General features: G+C 39.8%; 1 long non-coding RNA gene across 2 annotated transcripts; it reads left to right on the forward strand.

The window, feature by feature from the left end:
* Positions 1–1388: 1388 nt before the first annotated feature.
* Positions 1389–21984, forward strand: LOC104113140 (uncharacterized). Of its 2 annotated transcripts, XR_001972668.3 has the most exons (4): positions 1433–1531; positions 20907–21015; positions 21547–21598; positions 21696–21984. It is a non-coding gene; the product is annotated as an uncharacterized lncRNA (long non-coding RNA). The 2 variants fall into 2 exon arrangements; XR_690168.4 differs by lacking the exon at positions 20907–21015 and having other exon boundaries at positions 1389–1531.
* The last annotated feature ends 2771 nt before the right edge of the window (positions 21985–24755 follow it).

Below are 24755 nucleotides of genomic sequence, written 5' to 3' on the forward strand. Positions count from 1 at the left end.
TGATAAGACCGTGTGCATTGTTTGAGGTCAGGTTTAGAGTGTGTTTTCCCTTGTTAGTCTGAAACTTGTCATGTTGTGAGTCTAAAAGATAATATAGGTATTTCTTTGATTCGCTGTTAAGCCTTTTTTCCTACCATTATTCATATTTTTCGTAGTCAGCCTCTTTGAGCCTTTAAACCTTTTTTTTGGAACCCACATTACAAATCGATACCTCTTTTGCTCTTAATTAAATTATTTTGAACCCTTACCTCCAAAAGCATTTGAGTCACAAGAACAAGCGCTATAAAGGGCGAGGACGAAATTGCATAGCATTTGAGTGGAACCATAAAAAGAAAGAAAGATGCACTTGTGTTATTAAGAAACTACTAACCGGGTGTGCAAAAATACAGAGCGTGAAAAAAAAAAAGTAAAGGAAAGAAAACACAAAAATAAAATACATCTCCCAAATGTACCTTGTCTGTGCTAGTAAGTTATCAATATGTGAAGTGCTTAATTGAAAAAAAAATTACCTAATTTTGTTATGGTTTCTTGGTATAGTATTGGAAGGTGGCTATAATAAGTTAAAAGTTGTTTTGTATTAAAATGCTTAAGGAGGTTAGTCACTGTTTTTTCAAATATATCCTATATGTCCCTTAGCCTACATTACAATCCTTAAAACCCTACTAGATCGTAGATTTTGCGAGCTTAGATTAACCGAGTCCTATACTACGGGCAATCATATAGTACGATCTCGAATGGCACATGAATTTTTTCAAGAGAGTGAGCCAACTCATTCTATATTTGAGTCCTTAAATTATATTTGAATTTATATGAGTGTGTGGACTACTCTCTTCGTTTATTTGTTGGAGAGGCACATGATTTACGAAGGATTAGTGGAGTACTCCATTCTTGAGTTGACATAAGAAAGAAAGTCATAAATGAAATGTATTTGAGTTAATTTTTGAGGTTAGGATGTTAGAGGAGGTCACTTGAATGTTAAAAAAAGTCCTGGCATGTTAATACTTGAGGAAAGGTGTTAATAGTGCATATGTTTGGTTCTAAGTGTCGATATAAATCATTGTCATTAGTTTGGGCTTGGATTTGTCAAAAACTTTACAAAAAAAAAAAAAAAAGTGCTCCACTACAAGAAAAGTAGGATACGACGATATTTATTTAGTGACATTTAAAATAAATGTCGGGAAAAAAGAATTTCATAACATTTATAAGAAAGGGTAGCAAAAATAAGGACATTTAATTCAAAATGTCACAATTATAGTGACATTTATTCCAAATATCATATTATTTGTCGGTAATTAGCAACATTTACAATAAATGTTAGAAATTCCTCTACATTGTTTTTAGTAATTGATCGAAAATTTTAATATTTTATCTTTCCCTCCCATTTCCCCACAACAATCATACATTCCCTCCCATAAGTGAAAAGTTTAGACATAAACGAATGAAGCAAAATGCCCTCATCTACCAAAGTTTAGGAGCTGCCGTCGCCTCGCCCAACTTATTTCTCTTTCAACATCACCGGAAACCATTCCAGGTAACCCAACTCATATGTCTCTCTCTCTCTCTCTCTATATATATATATATATATTATCCTGCCTATCTCTTTTCTGAATTCTGGGTTTTCTATTTGAATCGAAGATCTATGTTTCTATGAAGGATTTCCACCCTTGTGAATTTTTATCTTTATTTAATAAGATTCAAGAACAAGATTTTCGAGTATCGTCATTCCTAATTGACGTCTTGTATGCTATTTTTTATGTTTTGAAAATTTTGCCAATTAATATAACTTCAATTTTGAGTTTTGGGTGGAGCATTAGGGTTTTCTATGCAAAGCGGTAATTGATATTTTTTCCACCATTATACTTGTGAACTGATTATATGACGCAAGATAATTTTAGGAACTACCTTTGTTTCTGCCGATCTCTATTTTTAGTTTTTAATTTAGACTTTGAATCTGCTAAGTGTACTAGGTCGTGATGGCGCCCAACACCATTGTCAAGCAAGACAACACTAATCAAAATAATATTTTTCCATTTAAATAAATTTACTAAGTGGATAACATTTCCTTATTAGTTAAAAAGATTTAGAAATTTGAAAATGAGACATAATTAAATGGAAACAACAAGTACTAATCGTAATCATGTAAACAAATCCAAATCATAAGTCTATTAGTATATGTGCCAAAACCTGGTGTCACAAGTATGAGGGCAATCTAGTAGAATATACAAAAGAGTACTAGCCTACTGTCGGAAAGGAAATAGACAGAAAAAATAGAGCATAAGAGACTCCAGTTGCTGCAGGACGGCTCGGAAGGCAGCTCACCGTGAAGTCTCGAGATGGGGATCAAATCTTCACACCAGACTGGTAACCAGATGCACCTGCCTCAGATCCTGTACAATTAAGTATAGAAGTGTAGCATGAGTACATAAACAATATGTACCTAGTAAGTATCTAGTCTAACCTCAAAGAAGTAGTGACAAGGGGCCCACTCCGACACTTACTAGGACCAATAACATGATAATATGAAATCCTAATTAAACATGATATACAACAATAAAACTTAGAACCAGAAATAACTAAACAAGTCTTCACCATCTTTAAGAGCTTAAATAACTTCCTTCCTTTAACACATATGATCACACAAACAATGAATTTATACCAAATATGAAAGGAGCATCCAGTTCTATTATCACACACGAATACCACCGAGGACGTTCGGCCCGATCCAATATAAATATAAATTGTGCACTGCCGAGAGTCGAACGACGCGAACCATAGATGCATCTATTACCCCGCTCGCGAATCATACATGCGTCGCAGTCAAATATAATTTATCAATAAATCATAACTTTTTTTTCTTAATTACCCTGCTCGAGGATCATACATGCGACGCGGTCAAATATAAATTTATCAATGAACCATAACTCTTTTTTAATTCTTTTCAAAATAAAGACAATTTGACTTGAAGCTTTTAAATCCTTAAAAATCCTCAACTCAGTTCCATTTGATACAGTTAACAAATATCATCCAATAACGATGTCCACAAGCATGGTGTAAGCCTAAAACTACCCAGATATAAACAAGAATAGTAGCTACGTACGGACTCTCGTCACTTCGTGCGTACGTAGCCCCCCCACAAATAACAACACATATTAATTAAGTTCACCTATGGGGTTAATTACCTCTTACAAGGTTAGAAAAGTGTCCCGACCCAAAATCCCACCACAGGCTTCGTGATGGCACCTAGCACCTAGTCTCTAAGACTAGGTAAGCCGATTTCTATTACATTTTGAAGCCATTTTTTATTATTAAATAAGTAACCAAAACTAACAGCAGAATAAATATGAATATACAACCTCTCAAGACTGGTAGTACTGAGTCACGAACTATAACTGAATACATGGAATGACCACGAGGACCGAATATACAATACTGTTTGATTACAATTTAACAATACAATGAAATGAAAATGCTCCAAGGAACTGCGACGACCAAGAAACTCTACCTTGAATCCTTATGATCGCATATTAACTCTTCTCAAGTCCGATATCTCCAATACTTGGCTCTGCAAAAAATGTGCAGAAGTGTAGAGTGAGCACACCACATCGGTGCCCAGTCGTATCAAGACTAACCTCAATGGAGTAGAGACGAGGTACAGTCAAGACACTCACTAGTCTAATAACCTGTGCAATATAATATACAAAATAATAGAAAACAAATAATAATAAGGGCAGGATAAAACAACCAGTGATATGCACAACAGACAACAAGAATACCATTAATATCACTCAACATTTAATAAACACAATTACACCCAATTAAATCAAGCCCTTCAAATAAATATCTTTCACATAGTTCTTTCAGATAACTTTCTTTCAAATATAATTTTCTAAAATAATTATTTTTCAAATATAATTCTTTTAATAAATCTTTTCAAATACAATTTTCTCAAATAAATATCTTTCAAATACAATTCTTTTATATAATACTTCCTAAGTAAAAGTCCTTCCAAATAAATATTTTGAATATAATTCTTTCTATTAAAAAGTCACCCTGTGATACCTCATTTCATAATCATCAAAATACGGGTCTCAACCCATTTTCATGTTTTCACGGCACCTCGTGCCCATAATTAAATCATCATATTTCCCCGGCACCTCGTGCCCTCATTTCATATCACAACTGCATGGACAATTCACGTGCCAAATATCATTATCATTTCATCACAGCACCTCGTGCCCGCATTTTATATCATAACTGCACGGACAATTCACGTGCCAATATCCCCATTTCATATCACAATTCACGGCACCTCGTGCCCATATTTCATTTTTTAAACCGCTTGGTAATAGCCACAGACTCCCAATTTCAACATAAATCAAATTATTATCAATTTACTAACGGCAAGACAAGTTGCATAAGGTATAAAAATAAACACAAGAAAATCACAACATCACATGAAAATTATCAACACCACAACCCCACATCATCACATATCGTCCCTGAAAATAGCCACCCTTATCGCTCCTATTGCCATCCTTATCGCTCCTATAGCCACCCTTATCGCTCTGCACAGACAATACCAATAGCCACCCTTATCGCTCCTATAGCCACCCTTATCGCTCCGCCCAGACAATATTCCAACAAACACAAGGGTGAAATACCGCCCTTATAACCACATAATATCAACAGTGAAATGTCACCCTTATCTTCCCAAAATAACAATTCACACAACACAACAATTTACACGAAAAATTATCACAGCAACATAATAAAATCAATTCATATCACAATTTTCCCAATGGCCACAACCAAATTCCAACGATATAACAATTCAATTAATTTCACAACAAATAGCCCAAGGCTCCACAAAAATGTATATAACACCCCAAAGACAATCAACAAAGATAGAAAATACTCAGCATAAAGCAAACCTTTATTAATCCAATTTTAGATAATTATATAAACACCTCTTCTTAAGCTCATTTAATTAATTATTTGTAGAGGAAAAAATCCAAAATGGAATTAAATTCCAATAATTATCAAACCAGCAAATTCACGAAATTTCACAAATAATCAAATAATAATCACATCAAATTGTCATAATACAACAGAGTCAACAACAAGGATTTAGGCACGACAAATAGATGATTAAATATATGCCGGCAATTATCCAATTTACTACACAATATGCTCAAGACTTTAACTCAATAAAATTTGCACATATAACCTAAGTACGTACTCATCACCTCGCGTACATGGTTTTCAATTACACAAATTGTACATAAGACTCAATGCCTAAGGGGAAATTCCTCCACTCGAGATTAAACAAGACACTTACCTTTTTGAAGTTAGGCCGATATTCCAAAATAACATCTTGCTTGAATTGACCTCCGGACATCTCAAATCTATCCAAATTAATTGTATAACTCCATTAAAATTCGTCGGAAACAATTCCGGATAATAATTCGTCGACTTAAGAATTTATTCCAAAAGTCAACACAAGTCAACGCGAGACCCGCCTCTCGGAACCCGACATAATTTTAATGAAATTCGAACACCCATTCCGATACGAGTTCAACCATACCAATTTTATCGAATTCCAATAACAACTCGACTTCCAAATTTTAAATTTTCGTTTTTGGAAGATTTTACAAAAATCTTGATTTTTCCTCCATTAAATCCGAATTAAAGGATGGATTCAAAGACATAATCATGAAAATTAATCAAAACTGGATAAGAATCACTTACCCCAAATGCCCACGCAAGAATCTCTCCAAAAATCGCCTTCTACAGAGATCCAAATTTGATTTTGAGTTTTGAGCTCAAACCCCCGTTTTTGGGACTTTTAATTATGCCCAGATAGGCCTTCTTTGCGTTCGCGACCATTGCTTCAAACCTACCCGGAATGAGGTCAAATTTTGCAGGCAAGTCCCAAGTAACATAACGAAGCTGTTCCAACTCTCGGAATTGCATTCCCACCCCGATATCAAAAAGTCACCCCTCGGTCAAACTTTCCAAAAATTCAATTTTCGCCATTTCAAGCCTCAATTGGCTACATACCTCAAATTCACAGTCCGAACACGTTCCTAAGTTCATAATCACCCAACGGAGATAATGAAACCGACATAACTCTATTCCGTAGTCGTTTTTACACAGTTCCGACTACGGTCAAAATCCTAAGACTTAAGCTTTCGTTTTAGGGACTAAGTGTCCCAAATCACTCCGAATCATCCGTAAATCAAACTTGACCACACACGCGGGGCATAATACGTATTGCGAGGCTTCTCGAGACCTTAAGTTACTGAACGCGGCGTAAATTCTTAAAACGACAAGTCGGGTCGTTACACTCTCCACCTCTTAAACAAATGTTCGTCCTCGAACGTTCTAAGAATTATTTTGAGGTTACCAAATTGATGATTTTACTTTTACACATATACTCATGGTTGATTCCACGTTACCGCATTTGAGATAAGCCCGACAACATCATCTCATTTGAGATAATTTCTTTTATCCATATTTGTAAACTTTAAGATCAATTTCTTACACTCCAACATTTCAAAAGGTCTGATGTTTTACAACAACGCACGGTATTAGTCTCAACTGGCTATAGCAACTCGTGCCTACGCACACATCAATTTTCTTGATAGCGTTGAAATACTTCAAAATGTTCTCGGGTGTTACATTCTCCCCCGCTTAGGATCATTCTCCCTCATACACATAGCATAACTTATCTCTTCCTTTCCAAATCTCAAACCTCCAAATTTTACTAACTCCCAATTGTTTCAGAAATTTCGGTAGTGTCTCCCCTGTAATTGGGCCTATCCACCTGCCAGAGTAACACAGAAACAACTCCTAACAACACTTCCACAACCCAACACAATACTACAAGGTATATATCAATAACACCAATCTCAGCATTACAAGCACTGCATTATCATAATGATCTCAGGACATGAAGCACATCATATGTATGCTCATCATCACATCTCTGGTCTTAAAAGCTGCTCATAATTAATTCCAGCATCATCAATTAATCTCATATTAACCACCACCACATTTCAAATTTTCACAACACTTACAACAGAATGTGAGGAATGAAGACCTCATGATTTCTCACTCGGATTAATGAGTCACATTTAACGCCACCTGGGCACTCATCTCATAGGTTAAAACTCAATGTTTACAGCACCAAAATGGCTTAATATGCACAGAAAAAATACAAGAATTATCAAATAAGCCTAACAGGCATGACTCCATATTAATACTATCGTATAATTAAATTTCACAAAGGGAAACTTTTAAACTCATAAATATTTCACCACAAGGACCTTGTCCTTACATAACTTCCATCGCGAATTGCAGCCCTGTTTAAATATTTCACATCATATAAAAATGCGAGGATCTCGTTCTCAACTCCAAATCACAAGTATGTTGCACATTGTGCCAATTGAAATTTTCAATTTCCTTTCTTTCTTCTTTTCAATATATTTCATAAATAATTTTCACAACATATAATGAACCCTCCTACCGGTAAGGCATATAATTCATAAAAATTGGAATCAATTATTCCGAAACACATTAAACACGCTGTAATGAGTAATAAAAATTACTTTTGGGTTTATAGCCCTCAATGGTGTACCAAAAATAAAATAACAGACACGGGTTCACATCTTTAAATCTCCCAACAAGGATAAACATATAAGTGGGACACAAATTTACGAAGCTCACCCATAAGTGGAGCATAATAGGAGGACTCACCTCAATATTCAGAACCGAATCAAATTAAGGAAAATTATCCTTTTATAATAAAAATTAGGATCGTAACTGTAACGACACAATCTGGTGTGTTGGCCTCAGCAAAATCATAGTGATTAAATCAGCGGGTCGGGCCTCCACCTCTTAGGCGCCCACTACCCGCCTATCATCCACCTCTAGCTGACTGTGCACGTGGAGTATCGACTGGAATAAAGCTTGTAGCTGGAGTGTTCTGATGTAATCCACCCCTCCCAAGTCTGGGACAATCTCTCATGATATGCCTAGTATCACCACACTCATAACAACCCCTATGAGGTCGCGGCTTCTCGTACTGAGTATGTGTCGGATAACTGGAATAACCACTGTAAGAATCTCGTGTCGGTGGTGCACTGTAAACTGGAGCACTCCGAGAAATCTGATGTGCGGACTGAGATGACCGACTGCTCGAGCCTCCGCTATAATGGGTTCTAGCTGAAGAGTAAAATCCACTAAACCCTCCCGATCTTCGAGACCTTTTGGCCTCCTTAGAATCCCTTTCTTCGCCTAAAACACTCTCAATCTTCCTTGCAATCTCCACTACTTGTTGAAATGGGGCATCGGTTTGCAACTCTCAAGCCATATATATTTTAATATCATAATCGAGCCCCTCAATGAATCTGCGGACCCGTTCTCTGATTGTAAGAACTAAGATAGGTGCATGACGGGCTAACTCACTGAACCCGATAGCATATTCTGATACTGTCATAGTGCCCTGACGCAACCGTTCAAACTCCGTGCGCCACGCATCTCGGAGAGTCTGGGGAACAAACTCTTTCAAGAACATTTCCGAAAATTGAGTCCAAGTTAGTGGTGTGGCATCGACCGGTCTACCTTCTTCATATATTTCTCACCACCAATACGCTGCGCCTGACAGTTGAAATGTAGTAAAGGAAACTCCGCTAACTTCCACAATACCCATGGTGCGGAGAATACGGTGACAATTTTCCAGAAATCCTTGGGCATCCTCTGTAGCTGTGCCACTGAAAGTTGGTGGATCATATTTCTTAAACCTTTCAAGTCTCTTTTGTTCTTCTTCTGAAGCCTCGGGCCTGACCTCGGGCCGAACCGGAATAATAGGTTGTACCGGTACTACACCCGGAATATGTCCAACGTGAACCTGCTGCTCTGGAGTTGTGGTAGGAGTCTGAGCTACCCCCCAATCTGCGAAATATTTGGTGCAACAGAGATCAATCCTGCCTGAGTTAATATACCAAACATACTCAGGAACTGTGCTAAAGTCTCCTGAAGTCTTGGGGTAACAACATGTGCTTCTGGTACCTGTCCCCCAACTGGATCTACCAGTGGCTCCTCAACTGTTGTTCTGACAGGTGCTCTAGTCGCAGCACGTGCCCTTCCTCGATCTCTACCTCGTCCCCGACCTCTTGCAGCCCTAGCAGTGCGTGCGGATGCCTGCTCAGCTAACCCAGTAGCACGTGTCCTCACCATCTGTGAGAGAATGGAGATACAAAGGTTCAAATTTCAAATTCAACAAATTCTGCACGACAAGAATGAAAGAAATGAAAATTTCCTAACAGTTCTGTAGCCTATCGAAGATAAGTACAGACGTTTCCGTACCGATCCGCAAGACTCTACTAGACTAGTTTGTGACTCGTAGAACCTATGAACCTAGAGCTTTGATACCAACTTGTCACGACCCAAAATCCCACCACAGGCGTCATGATAGCACCTAGTCTCTAAGACTAGGTAAGCCGATTTTTATTACATTTTGAAGACATTTTTTATTTATTAAATAAGTAACAAAAACTAACAGTGAAATAAATATGAATATACAACCTCCCAAGACTGGTAGTACTGAGTCACGAACTCTAACTGAATACATGGAATGACCACGAGGACCGAATATACAATACTGTTTGATTACAATTTAACAGTACAATGAAATGAAAAGACTCCAAGGGACTGCGACGACCCAGCAACACTACCTTGAATCCTTATGATCGCGCTTTAACACTGCTCAAGTCCGATATCTCCAATACCCGGCTCTGCACAAAATGTCCAGAAGTGTAGAGTTAGCACACCACAGCGGTGCCCAGTAAGTATCAAGACTAACCTCAGTGGAGTAGAGACGAGGTACATTTAAGACACTCACTTGTCTAATAACCTGCGCAATATAATATGCAAAATAATAGAAAACAAATAATAATAAGGGCAGGATAAAACAACCAGTGATATGCACAACACACAACAAGAATACCATTAATATCACTCAACAATTAATAAACACAATTACACCCAATTAAATCAAACCCTTCAAATAAATGTCTTTCACATAGTTCTTCGAGATAACTCTCTTTCAAATATAATTTTCTCAAATAATTATTTTTCAAATATAATTCTTTCAATAAATCTTTTCAAATACAATTTTCTCAAATAAATGTCTTTCAAATACAATTCTTTTATATAATACTTCCTAAGTAAAAGTCCTTCCAAATAAATATTTTGAATATAATCTTTCTATTAAAAAGTCACCCTGTGATACCTCATTTCATAATCATCAAAATACGGGTATCAACCCATTTTCATGTTTTTACGGCACCTCGTGCCCATAATTAAATCATCATATTTCTCCGGCACCTCGTGCCCTCATTTCATATCACAACTGCATGGACAATTCACGTGCCAAATATCATTATCATTTCATCACAGCACCTCGTGCCCGCATTTTAAATCATAACTGCACGGACAATTCACGTGCCAATATCCCCATTTCATATCATAATTCACGGCACCTCGTGCCCACATTTCATTTTTTAAACCGCTTGGCAATAGCCACAGGCTTCCAATTTCAACATAAATCAAATTATTATCAATTTACTAACGACAAGACAAGTTGCATAAGGTATAAAAATAAACACAAGAAAATCACATGAAAATTATCAACACCACAACCCCACATCATCACATATCGTCCCTGACAATAGCCACCCTTATCACTCCTATTTCCATCCTTATCGCTCCTATAGCCACCCTTATCGCTCTGCACAGACAATACCAATAGCCACCCTTATCGCTACTGTTGCCACCCTTATCGCTCCTATAGCCACCCTTATCGCTTCGCCCAGACAATATTCCAACAAACACAACAGTGAAATGCCGCCCTTATAACTACATAATATCAACAGTGAAATGCCACCCTTATCTTCCCAAAATAACAATTCACATAACACAACAATTTACACGAAAAATTATCACAGCAACATAATAAAATCAATTCATATCACAATTTTCCCAATGGCCACAACCAAATTCTAACGATATAACAATTCAATTAATTTCACAACAAATAGCCCAAGGCTCCACAAAAATGTATATAACACCCCAAAGACAATCAACAGAGATAGAAAATACTCAGCATAAAGCAAACCTTTATTAATCCAATTTTAGATAATTATATAAACACCTCTTCTTATGCTCATTTAATTAATTATTTGCAAAGGAAAAAATCCAAAATGGAATTAAATTCCAATAATTATCAAACCAGCAAATTCACGAAATTTCACAAATAATCAAATAATAATCACATCTAATTTTCATAATACAACAGAGTCAACAACAAGGATTTAGGCACGACAAATAGATGATTAAATATATGCCGACAATTATCCAATTTACTACACAATATGCTCAAGACTTTAACTCAATAAAATTTGCACATATAATCAAAGTACGTACTCGTCACCTCGCGTACATGGTTTTCAATTACACAAATTGCACATAAGACTCAATGCCTAAGGGAAAATTCCCTCACTCGAGGTTAAGAAGACACTTATCTTTTTGAAGTTAGGCCGATATTCCAAAATAGCCTTCTTGCTTGAATTGAGCTCCGGACAGCTCAAATCTATCCAAATTAATTGTATAACTCCATTATAATTCGTTGGAAACAATTCCGGATAATAATACATCGACTTAAGAATTTATTCCAAAAAGTCAACACGGGACCCGCCTCTCGGAACCTGACCTAATTTTTATGAAATCCGAACACCCATTCCGATACTAGTTCAACCATACCAATTTTATCGAATTCCAATAACAACTCGACTTCCAAATCTTTAATTTTCGGTTTTGGAAAATTTTACAAAAATCTTGATTTTTCCTCCATTAAATCCGAATTAAATGATGGATTCAAAGACATAATCATGGAATTTAATCAAAACTGGATAAGAATCACTTACCCCAAACACCCACGCAAGAATCTCTCCAAAAGTTGCCTTCTACGAGCTCCAAATTTGATTTTTAGTTATGAACTTAAACCCCCGTTTTTGGGACTTTTAATTCTGCCCAGATAGGGCTTCTTCACGTTCTCGACCATTGCTTCGCTTTCGCTATGGCAAAAACCCAACTGCCTCAAATTCTTCATCGCGTTCGCGAAGGCCAACTATTTCTGCCCCATCATTTCCTCTTTGCGTTCGCGGACTCCTCGTCGCGTTCGCGATGACCAGCTGACCAACTCCTATGCGTTCGCGTTCCACTTTCCGCGTTCACGAAGGCCAAACGACCGCAGGCCCCACTCTTCCTTTCTTCTTTGCATTTGCGTTGCCTTGGCCGCATTCGTGAAGGCTTGCCCAGTTCCTTCTTCGCGTTCGCGTCCCCTGCTTCGCGTTTGCGAAGGCCAAACCAACAACCCCTCAAATTCCTCTTCGCGAACGCGGGACTCCCTTCGCATTCGCGAAGAAGGAAACCAAATGACAGAAAACAACAGTTCAAAAATAGAAGGAAATGGCCCGTAGCCCATCCGAAACACACCTGAGGCCCCCGGGACCCCGTCTAAACATACCAACAAGTTCCATAACCTATCACGGACTCGCTCGAGGTTTCAAATCACATCAAATAATGCCGAAAATACAAATCCCACCACGAATCGAACTTATGAACTTCCAAAACTTCCAACTTCTAAAACTCGTGCCGAAACCTATCAAACTAACCCCGAATGACGTCAAATTTTGTAGGCAAGTCCCAAATAAAACGGAGCTGTTCCAACTCTCGGAATCGCATTCCAACCCCGATATCAAAAAGTCAACCCCTCGGTCAAACTTCCCAAAAATTTGATTATCGCCATTTCAAGCCTATATTGGCTACAGATCTCAGATTCACAGTCCGGAGACGCTCCTAAGTCCAAAATCACCCAAAGGAGCTACCGGAACCGAGAAAACTCTATTCCGGAGTCGTTTTCACACAGTTCCAACTATGGTCAAAATCCTAAGACTTAAGCTTTCGTCTTAGGGACTAAGTGTCCCAAATCACTTCGAATCATCGGTAAATCAAACTCGACCACACATGTGGCTTATAATACATATTGTGAGGCTTCCCGAGACCTTAAGTCACTTAATGGGGCGTAAATTCTTAAAACGACAAGTCGGGTCGTTACAAAAAGAGACTTACCTCGTCTCGAAGCCTACTTCCAAATTCAAGAATGCTCTCAAACCTCCAAATTTGATGCCAAGCGACTCAGAACTAGTCAAACATTACATAAATCGATTAATCTATGCTCAGAAATTCAAATCTCCACTATTAAAGTGACTACCCAACCCAAATTGCAAGATTTCAAAATTTTACCCTCGGGCCTACACGCCCGGATTCCGAAATTGTTTGAAGAAAGTTATTACCCAAAGCCTTAAGAACATAATATATGATTTCCACTAAGTTTCATAATCATTTTCGTGGTAAAATCCAATTTTTATTAAACCCTAGGTCCCTCACCTAAACACATGATTTCTACCAATTTTCATGTTGAAATCTACCCATAATCTATGTATTAAACTCACATCAAGGTAGGAATTACTTACCCTCAATAGATAGGTTGAAATCTCTCCCTTTTGAAGCTCTAAAATCGCCCAAGTGAGTATAGAGTAGGGGAAAAAATGCTCAAGTCTCGTATTAAATGAAGACACTGCCCCAACGATTTTCGCACCTGCGGTACATTGGCCGCATCTGCAGATCCCGCTTCTGCGAAAAATGGGGTCGCTTCTGCGGACGGGCTCCCGCTTCTGCGAAAAAGGTGGCCGCATCTGCGGAACTGGGCTGCCTTTCTTGGGCCTCATTTGCGAGGCTAGGCTTGCACCTGCGTCTTGCCAACCGCATGTGCGATTTTGATAGAACTGGGGAGCTTTAGCTGTTGCTTCAGCTCCCGAAATGGTCCGAGCCTCGTCCGATCAACACTCGGGGCTCCCGGGCCCTGCCCGAATATACCAACAAGTTTGGAATTATAAAACGAACTCGCTCGAACTCTCGGAATGCTTGAAACATCATTAAAACTAAGAATCGCACCCCAAAACCAATTGAATCAAACTTAAGAACTTCAAGTTCTTCAATTTACTTCCAATGCGCCGAAACGTATTTAAACTACTCGGAATGACACCAAATTTTACGTGCAAGTCTTAAATGACATTACAGAACTATTACCTATCTCGGAAATCCATTTGGACCTTGAAATCATCAAAACCCATTCCAAACCAAATTTAAAGAACTTCAAGAACCAACTTTTGATATTAGGCGCCGAAACGCTCCCGGGTCATCCAACACCCGATCCGAACATACGCCCAAGTCCGAAATCGGCATACGAACCTATTGGAACCGTCAAATCCCGATTTCGAGGTCGTTTACTCAAAATGTTGACCGAAGTCAAACTTGGCCTTTTAAGCCAACCTTAAGGAACCAAGTGTTTCGATTTCAACCCGAATCCTTCCAAACCCCGAACTAACTCTTCCCGCAAGTCATAAAACAATAAAAGCATGTACGAGAAGCCTTATTTAGGTGAAAAGGGTTCTAGAAGAAAAAACGACTGGTCGGGTTGTTACATTCTCTACCTCTTAAATAAATGTTCGTCCTCGAACGGGTCTAGAATCATACCTGAAGTGTTGAATAAGTGAGGATATCTGCTCCGTATGTCCTACTCGGACTCCCAAGTTGCTTCCTCGACTGGTTGGACCCTCCACTGGACCTTAACTGCAAAAAACCTCTTGGACCTCAACTGGCGATCCTGCCTATCAACAATGGCAACTGGCTCCTCCTCGTAACCCAAGCTCTCATCCTGCTGAATGGTGCTGAAGTCTAGTACCTGTGACAGGTCGGCGTGATACCTCTGGAGCATAGACACGTGAAATACTGGATGAACCCCCGATAAGCTGGGAGGTAAGGCAAGCTCATAAACAACCTACCCAACTCGCCTCAACACCTCGAATGGGCCTATAAACCTGGGGCTCCGCTTGCCCTTTTCCTGAATCTCATAATACTCTTCATCGACGAGACTTTCAAGAGAACCTTCTCGCCTTCCATAAATGACACATCACGCGCCTTCTGATCCGTGTAACTCTTCTGTTTGGACTATGATGTGCGGAGCCGCTCCTGAATTAACTTTACCTTTTCCAATGCATCTTTTACCAAATTTGTACCATATAACTTAGATTCTCCGGGCTCAAACCATCCGACGATATAATAACACCGCCGACCATATAAAGCTTCAAATGGAGCCATCTCAATGCTGGACTGATAACTATTGTTGTAAGAAAACTCGGCCAAAGGCAAGAACTGATCCCACTGTCCCCCAAAGTCAATCACACATGCTTTGATCATGTACTCCAAGATCTGAACTGTCCGCTCTGACTACCCATCGGTCTGAGGATGAAACGCAATGCTAAGCTCTACACGGGTACCCAACTCACTCTGTACAGCTCTCCAGAAATGCAAAGTGAATTGAGGGCCTCTATCTGATATGATGAAAACAGGCACACCGTGTAACAAGACAATATCCCGAATATAAATCTAGGCCAACCTTTCTAAAGTATGAGCAGTGGCAACTGGAATGAAGTGTGCCGACTTGGTTAACCTGTCAACAATGACACAAACTGCATCGAACTTCCGCAAAGTCTGCGGCAATTCAACTAGGAAGTCCATAGTGATGCGCTCCCACTTCCACTAGGGTATAGTCATCTACTGGAGTAGGCCTCCTAGCCTCTGATGCTCGTACTTAACCTGTTGGCAATTTAGGCATCTAGCTATATACTCAACTATGTCTTTCTTCATCTGTCGCCACCAATAATGCTGTCTCAAGTCCCGATACATATTTGTAGCACCTAGATAAATAAAATATCGAGAACTGTGCGCCTCCTCTAGAATCCTCTCCCTCAAGCCATTAACATTAAGAACACATAGGCGACCCTGAAGTTGCAGAACACCATCCTTGCCAATAGAAACCTCTTTGGCACCACCCTGTAGTACCGTCTCTCTAAGGACTGCCAAGTGCGGATCATTAAACTGTCGGGCCTTGATCTTCCCCAATAATGAAGACTGAGCAACAACACATGCAAGAACTCGGCCGAGCTCTGAAATATCCAATCTTACCAGTCTGTTAGCCAAGGACTGAATGTCCAAGGCTAGTGGCCTCTCCTTTACTGAAATGAATGCCAACCTACCCATACTCTTTGCCGTCCTCCTCAAGGCATCCGCGACTACATTCGCCTTGCCCGTATGATAAAGTATAGTGATGTCATAGTCCTTCAGTAACTCAAGCCATCCGCGCTGCCTCAAATTGAGGTCCCTTTTCTTGAACTAGTGCTGTAAACTGCGGTGATCAGTGTAGACCTCACAAGACACCCCATATAAATAATGCCTCCAAATCTTAAGAGCATGAATAATCGCGGCTAACTCCAAATCGTGCACAAGATAATTTTTCTTATGGGGATTTAGGTGACGTGAAGCATATGCAATAACTCGCCCCTCCTACATCAATACACAACCCAAGCCAACGCGTGAAGCGTCGCAATACACAGTATACGTCCCCAAACCGGAAGGCAACACTAGAACTGGTGCTGTAGTCAAAGCTGTCTTGAGCTTTTGAAAGATCGCCTCACAATCATCGGTCTAACGGAACGGAGCACCCTTCCGGGTCAATCTAGTCAAAGGTGCTGCATTGGATAAGACGCCCTCCACAAATCGGCGATAATAACTTTCTAGCCCCAAGAAACTCCTGATATCAGTCGCCGAAGTAGGACGAGGCCAACTCTAAACTACCTCAATCTTCCTGGGATCCACCTTAATACCCTCGCATGATACAACATGCCCCAAGAATGCCACAGAATCTAACCAGAACTCACACTTGGAGAACTTAACATACAACTTCTGTTCTCGCAAAGTCTAGAGCACTACTCTCAAATGCTGCTCGTGCTCCCCCAGGCTATGCGATTAGATCAAGATGTCATCAATGAAGACAATGACGAACGAATCAATATAAGGACTGAACACCCTGAAGGACATTACTAGAAACTCATAATGGCCATATCTAGTACGAAAGGTAGTCTTCGGAACATGTGAGTCCCGAATCTTCAACTGATGGTACCCCGATCTCAAGTCGATCTTAGAAAATACCCTAGCGTCCTGCAACTGGTCAAACAAATCATCAATACGCGACACGGGTACTTGTTCTTAATAGTGACTTTGTTCAACTGGAGGTAATCAATGCACATCCGCATAGTCCCGTCTTTCTTCTTCACAAATAATACTGGTGCACCCCAAGGTGATACACTTGGCCTGACGAACCCCTTTGCTAGCAACTCCTCAAGTTGTTCCTTAAACTCCTTCAATTCTTTCTAGGCCATACGATATAGTGGGATAAATATAGGCTGAGTGCCTGGAGCAAGTCAATACAGAAATCAATAACATGATCTGGCGGCATACCTGGAAGGTCAGAAGGAAACACATCGGCTAACTCCCAAACCACTGGCACCGAATCAATCGTCGGAGTCCCTGCGGTAGTATCCCGAACATAGGCTAGATAAGCCAAGCAACGCTTCTCGACCATATGTCGATCCTTCAGAAAAGAGATAACCCGACTAGGTGTACTGACAGATGAACCCTTCCACTCCAAACTAGGCAACTCTGGCATCGCTAAAGTGACAGTCTTGGCATGGCAATCAAGGATGACGTGATATGGAGATAGCCAGCCCATGCCCAGGATGACCTCAAAGTCGGTCATATCAAGTAACAAAAGGTCTGTTCTAGTCTCGTAACTACAGAATGTGACCACACAGGACCGATAGATCCGATCCACAACCACAGAATCGCCCACATGAGTGGACACATAAACAGGATTACCCAAAGACTCATGAGGAGTATCCAGGAAATGAGCAAACAAAGATGATACATATGAATAGGTAGACCCTGGATCAAATAATACTGAAGCATCCCTACCGCAGACAAAAATAATACCTGTGATCACGATATTTGAGGCCACTGCATCTGGTCTGTCCGGAAAAGCATAAAATCTAGCTAGAGCACCAGCCGACTGGCCTCCACCTGGCTGAACAATAGTTGGCTGACCTCCCCCTGCCTGGCCTCTACCTCTAGGATGGCCCCTACCAACTTGTCCCCCACCTCTAGGTAGCCGGATGGCTGATGCTGCAATCATGGGCTGATGACCCTGCTATACTGCCTTGCCCCAAAGTCTGGTGCAGGTTCTCTTCATGTGACTCGGATCCCCACACTCGTAACAACCTCTCGGTAACATATATTGCTGCCCCGAAGTCTAGCCCTGATGGCCTGAATACCTACTAGAAGAACCCTGAATGGCTGGTGGGTGGTATGAACTCTCTGGCATGGCGCTGAAATAGGCGCTGGAAGAACCCTGATGAGCTGGTGGGCGATAAGAAGTCTCTGGCATAGCTATAAAATTGGGTCATGCCGGAGCACCCCGAGGAGGTGGTGGTACTGGATATGTGGGCCTGCTGGGCTGACCCCCCCCAAACTGACCTTTGACCCTAACCGGGGCACCACTAAACTCTCTAGAGAAATGGGTCCTCTTTTCTTGCTGCATCTGCTCTCTACCCCTCTGGCGGTAGCCCTCAATCCTCCGAGCAATCTCCACTACTAGCTGATAACTAGTACCCATCCTAACCTCTCGGGCTGTACTATACCGAATATTAGGGTGCAACCCCGTAACGAATCTCCGCACTCTCTCTGCGTCAGTAGGAAGTATCATAAGTGCATGGCGAGACAACTCAGAGAATCTCGCCTCATAATCCGACACTGACATCTAACCCTGCTCGAGCTGCTCGAACTGACCTCGCAACTCTTCCCTCTGAGAGGGTGGAATATACCTATCCAAGAAAAGTTGTGTAAACTGGTCCCAGGTCATGGGAGGAGACACTGCTGGTCTGACAAGAAAATAAGACTGCTACCATCTACGGGCCCTGCCCTCTAGCTGAAAAGTAGTGAAATCCACCCCATGGGACTCCAATATCCTCATGTTGTGCAGTATGTCCTTGCACCGGTTAATGAAATCCTGAGGATCCTCATGCCGCTAGCCCCCGAAGATAGGAGGGTGTAGCCTAGTCCATCTGTCTAATAGCTTCTGCAGATCGTCGTCCGCAGTTGGTCTAGGCTCAGGTGCAGCCACCATAACTGGCTGGGCTCCACCTACGGGTAGTGTACCCGGAGTCTGATATACTATAGTTGCAACCAGCTGGGTCTGCTGGAAATAAATCAGTCTGAGTCATAGTATCCATCAACCGCAACATACGACCCACCTCCTGAAAACCCAGTGCTGACATGAAATCTACCGGGGTTGGCTCTGCAGAAGGCACCTCGCTCTACTCCTCAATGATGGGATCCTCCACTGGATCTGCAGGTGGTGCTACTGGGGCAGCTCTGGGATTTCCTCGTCCCCTACCTCAGGCCAGTGCCCTCCCCCGACCTCTAGCAACAGGGGGGAGCAACGCCTCCTGGGTCTGGAACGTCCACCGTACGCGTCCTCACCATCTGTGAGAGAATAAAGGAAGAAACTTAGTATACCATCAATTGCACGATAGTAGATGAATAAAGAGTACTTTCCTAACACCCTATAATCTCTCGAAAATAAGTACTGATGTCTCCACACCGATCCCCAAGACTCTACTAGTCCTGCCCATAACTTGTGAGACCTACGTGAACCTAGTGCTCTAATACCATGTTGTCACGACCCACTTCCAATATAGGCCGTGATGACGCCCAACACTATTGTCAGGCAATCCAACACTAATCAAAATAATAGTTTCCCGTTTAAATAAATTTACTAAGTGGATAACATTTCCTTATTGGTTAAAAAGATTTAAAAATTTGCAAATGAGATATAATTAAACAGAAACAACAAGTACTAATCGTAATCATGTAAACAAATCCAAATTATAAGTCTACTAGTGTATATGTCATGACCTGGTGTCCCAAGTATGAGGGCAATCTAGTAGAATATACAAAAGAGTACTAGCCTACTGTCTGAAAGGAAATAGACAAAAAAAAATAGAGCATAAAAGAGACTCCAGTTGCTATAGGATGGCTCGAAAGGCAACTCACCGTGAAGTTTCAAGATGGGGATCAAATCTGTGCACCAGACTGGTAACCAGATGCACCTGCCTCAAATCCGGTACAATTAAGTACAAAAGTGTAGCGTGAGTACATAAACAATATGTACCCAGTAAGTATCTAGTCTAACCTCGAAGAAGTAGTGACAAGGGGCCGACTCCGACACTTACTAGGACCAATAACATGATAATATGAAATCCTAATTAAACATGATATACAACAATAAAACTCAGAACCAAAAATAACTAAACAAGTCTTCACCATCTTTAAGAGGTTAAATCACTTCCTTCCTTTAACACATATGATCACACAAACAATGAATTAATACCAAATATGAAAGGAACATCCAGTTCTATTATCACACACGAATACCACCGAGGACGTTTACTCAAAATGTTGACTAAAGTCAAACTTGGCCTTTTAAGCCAACCTTAAGGAATCAAGTGTTCAGATTTCAACCCGAAACCTTCTAAACCCCGAACTAACTCTCCCCGCAAGTCATAAAATAGTTAAAGCATGTACGAGAAGCCTTATTTAGGGGAACGAGGTTCTAGAAGGAAAAATGACCGGTCAGGTCGTTACATAAAACATGTTGGACACCGAGAAGAGTAATTTTAGCACTATATTTTTAGATTTAAATTGGATGCTCGAGTTTGAGTTCTATTTAGAGGATTCCTTTTCGACCTACTTTGGAATGAGATAGTAAATTCATGTGAATGATATGTGGGTTCTGGCTATTAAACTCTATTTCATTGCGAATTCAGGTAGTCCAATGTTTCATTGGGATTTCAAGCAGTTCAAATTTATGGTTCAGTTAATAAGATTATTCTTAGCCTCTTTTGCATAGCACGACACATTTGGCCTTCTAGTCAGGTTGGATTGATAACTCTTTCAAATTTCATTTACATCTTATTTTTAAGTTTGCACTTTGACAAGAGTGAGTTGCTCTAGTGGTGACCACCCTCCACTTCCAATCAAGAGGTTGTAAGTTCGAGTCACCCCAAGAGTAAGGTGGGAGTTCTTGGAGGGAGGGAGCCGAGGGTCTATCGGAAACAACCTCTCTACCCCTAGGGTAGGGGTAAAGTCTGCGTACACACTACCCTCCCCAGACCCCACTAATGAGATTTTACTGGGTTGTTGTTATTGTTGTATTATCTAGCATGAGATGGAAAAAGAGGGTGAATTCATTTGAACATTCAATTGAGGTAACAATCATTGTCTAATAGGCAAAATGTGTGCTCTAGCATATCATATTCTTATGTTGTTGCTAAAATGGTCCTTAGCTAATTTAATGAATATATTAAGCATAAATGTGAATTTTCATCCAAGAAAACTGTGCTTGGTGTTTTTCTAATGTAGCTATAACCAAATCTAAGTTTTGAATAGTCTAATTTGTTTTGTCAGGTTAACATAATCAAGAACTGCAAATAGTGGAGCTGGCACGAAGAAAAAGATGGTAAATTTTGAAAAAGAATTAAACGCACTCTTCTTATACTTTACTATATAGTTATAATTTTTTCTTATGTGGACTTCGTGTACAACATTTTTGGTAGATGTGAGATCAATTACTAGCAAGGGAATGCTCGACTTTTGGAAAGATGGATCCATAAAATTTTATTGCATAATTTATTCTGGAAGTTAAGGGAATTAGCTCGAATTAGGAGTGTGTATGCTGGATTCACTGTCTTTTATGATTTAATTAGCTTTTAGATTTGACTTTTCTGATTTAGTTCGTAATGGAGAGAGAATTTGATTTGACGTCATCTAAATTGTAAGGAGTACGCTTATTTGATCATCACTTTGTTCGTTTGATACAATAATAAAAGCTATTTTCTTTAGATATATTTTGTATTTGTTACATTGATGTGGTGTTTCATATTTATGAAATTACAGACTTGATATAAATATTTATGTCACTATGAAACATGAGACTTTGTATTGACATTAACCTAAATGTTGGAAATTTTGATATGACATTTCCCAAAAGTTATATATAAATGTCGTGAATCTTCTATTGACATTTTAATATAAATGTTGGAAATATGATTGACATTTTATAAAGGCTATAAATACATTTCGTAAATCTTTTACCAACATTAGGCTAAATGTCATAAATTTCAAGAGACAATTTTATAAATGTCGCAAATATATATCGCAAATCTCTTACCAACATTGACATAAATGTCGGAAAATTTCCGATACTGAAATTTACGACATTTAGTACAAATGTAAATTAAATGTCGGTAAATAAATTAACAACATTTAAGTGACTTAATATGATATTTATATAATGTCGTCGTATCCTTATTTTCTTGTAGAAATTGCTAGTGTGGTGAATTTTAATGTTTCTCGAGAGCAAGAAAAAGTCTAAGTGTGTGCTGGTGATATTCGGCTAAAAGATATATTTTAAAGCATATTTACGCATCATATTGTATCACTAACTAGTGTGGATTGCACTATTTTTAAAGTATTTTTGAGCTAAATAATGTTTATATATATGTAGGAATCATGAGGAGTAAAATAACATAAAAGTGAACTAGTTGAAACTAAATATGGGAGAAGTCTGGTTTCAGCGCTGAGTCCATCATTCCATGGTGGCATTTGCGCTGAAACCAGAATGTCACAAAACCTGAAAACGTCTAGCACTAAAGGTGGCGTTTCACGGTGCCATTGGTAATTCCAGGAATATCTTCTTGCGTGAATGGAAAAAGGTTATTAATGTCCTAGACTTCCCCAAAGAGGCTCAGAACCTAATTTTTCAAGGGGGGTTGACCTTGGGAGGAAAAACACACGTTGGAGCGTGTAAGGAGCAAGGAATTATCGAATTTCTCTTCCTTTCATCTTGTCTTATTATTTTAAAAATTTCAAACACTTATATGATTGTTGTTATGGCTATGAGTGGCTAAGTTCTTTATTTATGGGGTTGTGGGTTGAACATGAACATTGACGTTTATTGATTATCTTATATTAATACGAATTACCATTCTTAGTTGCTTCTTTAATTCTAGGTTTAATTTGTGATGAGTGGCCACCGATTTACCTACTATCTATACTGAATTAAAGAGGGCTTATTCTGAATCCGTGTCTTGGGGAAAGATTTCACGGTTAGTATATGTGATGACCCGATAGGTCATTTTGAGTATTAGCTCTTAATTTCGTATTTCGAGACCTCTGCTAGTTTTGTTTGATATTTTTTGGTTTGCGTGCATGGTCTGTGTCTCTTTTTGAAAAGATATTATGTGAAAATTTGAAAAAAAATAATTTTTAGCTTTAAAAATAACTTGAGTTGACCACTATCAATATTTTGTGAAAACTGTAACCACCCGGCCGGTCGTTTTGAGCATTTGCACTTCGCATGCTAGTTCTTGGGCACGAGATGCATTATGACTTATGTGAATCGTCGGTTTTGGTTTTCAGGTTATTCAGAATTGATTTGGAAGAATGATTCTAAGCTAGAAGCTTTAAAATTTGAAAGGTTTGACCAAGTTTGACTTTTTAGTATTCGACCTTGGATTGGATTTTTGACGGTTCCGTTAGCTCTGTTGGGTAATTTTGGACTTAGGAGTACGTTCGGATTTCGATGTGGAGGTCCGTAGTAGAATTTGACTTGAAATGGCGAAAGTTAGAATTTTGGGATGTTTGACCGGTAGTGGACTTTTTGATATCGGGATCGAATTCCGATTCCGAAAGTTGGAGCAGGTCCGTAATATCAAATGTGACTTGTATGCAAAATTTAAAGTCAATCGGACGTGATTTGTTAGGTTTCAATATCAGTTGTGGAAGCTTGAAGTTTCAAAGTTCATTGATTTCGAATTGAGGTGTGATTCATCGTTTGGATGTTGTTATGTGTGTTTTGAGGCCTCGAGTAGGTCCGTATTATGTTGTGGGACTTGTTGGTATGTTTGGATGGGGTCCCGAGGGGCTCGGACGTGTTTTGGATTGTTTTCGGACCATTTTTCCTTCATTTTTCCACTGTTGTATTCTGCTGGTATCTGGTGTCTCAGTTCTTCATCACATTCGCGAGGCAAGTATCGCAAACACGTAGTATATTTTGATGGAAGTAGCATTTCCTTCACCGCGTTCGCGAGTATTGGTCCGCGTTCACGTAGCGTTGGGGCAAGTCTTCTTTGTGAGTACGAGGGATCGCGTCCGCGAAGAGTTAAGCTGGGACCCTGGCTGGAGGACCTTTCTTCATCGCATTCGCGAGGCTTGGGTCGCGTTCACGTGGTTCTATCTCCGGTGTGTATCGCGTTCGCGAGGCTTGTGCCGCGAACGCGTAGAGCATATTTGGTGGATGGTATTCTTGTTCATCGCGAACGCGATGCTATTGACGCGTTTGCGAAAGAGGAGGCCTGGGCAGATTATAAAATACTCTATTTCGAGGGTTTCAACCAATTTCACATTTTGGAACTATGGAGCTCGGATTGAGGCGATTCTTGAAGTAATTTTTACCATATGAATTCGGGTAAGTGTTCTCTACTCGGTTTTGGTTATATTCCATGAATATATCTTCATTTTGGCAATAAGATTGTAAAGTTAAAGAGGAAAATTGGGGGTTTTGGTCTAATGTTTCATAATATGAATCTTTGAGTTTTGAAAATTGATTTGGAGTC

This window comes from Nicotiana tomentosiformis, chromosome 4 (genome assembly GCF_000390325.3).
Source record: "Nicotiana tomentosiformis chromosome 4, ASM39032v3, whole genome shotgun sequence".
Taxonomy (NCBI): Eukaryota; Viridiplantae; Streptophyta; class Magnoliopsida; order Solanales; family Solanaceae; genus Nicotiana; species Nicotiana tomentosiformis.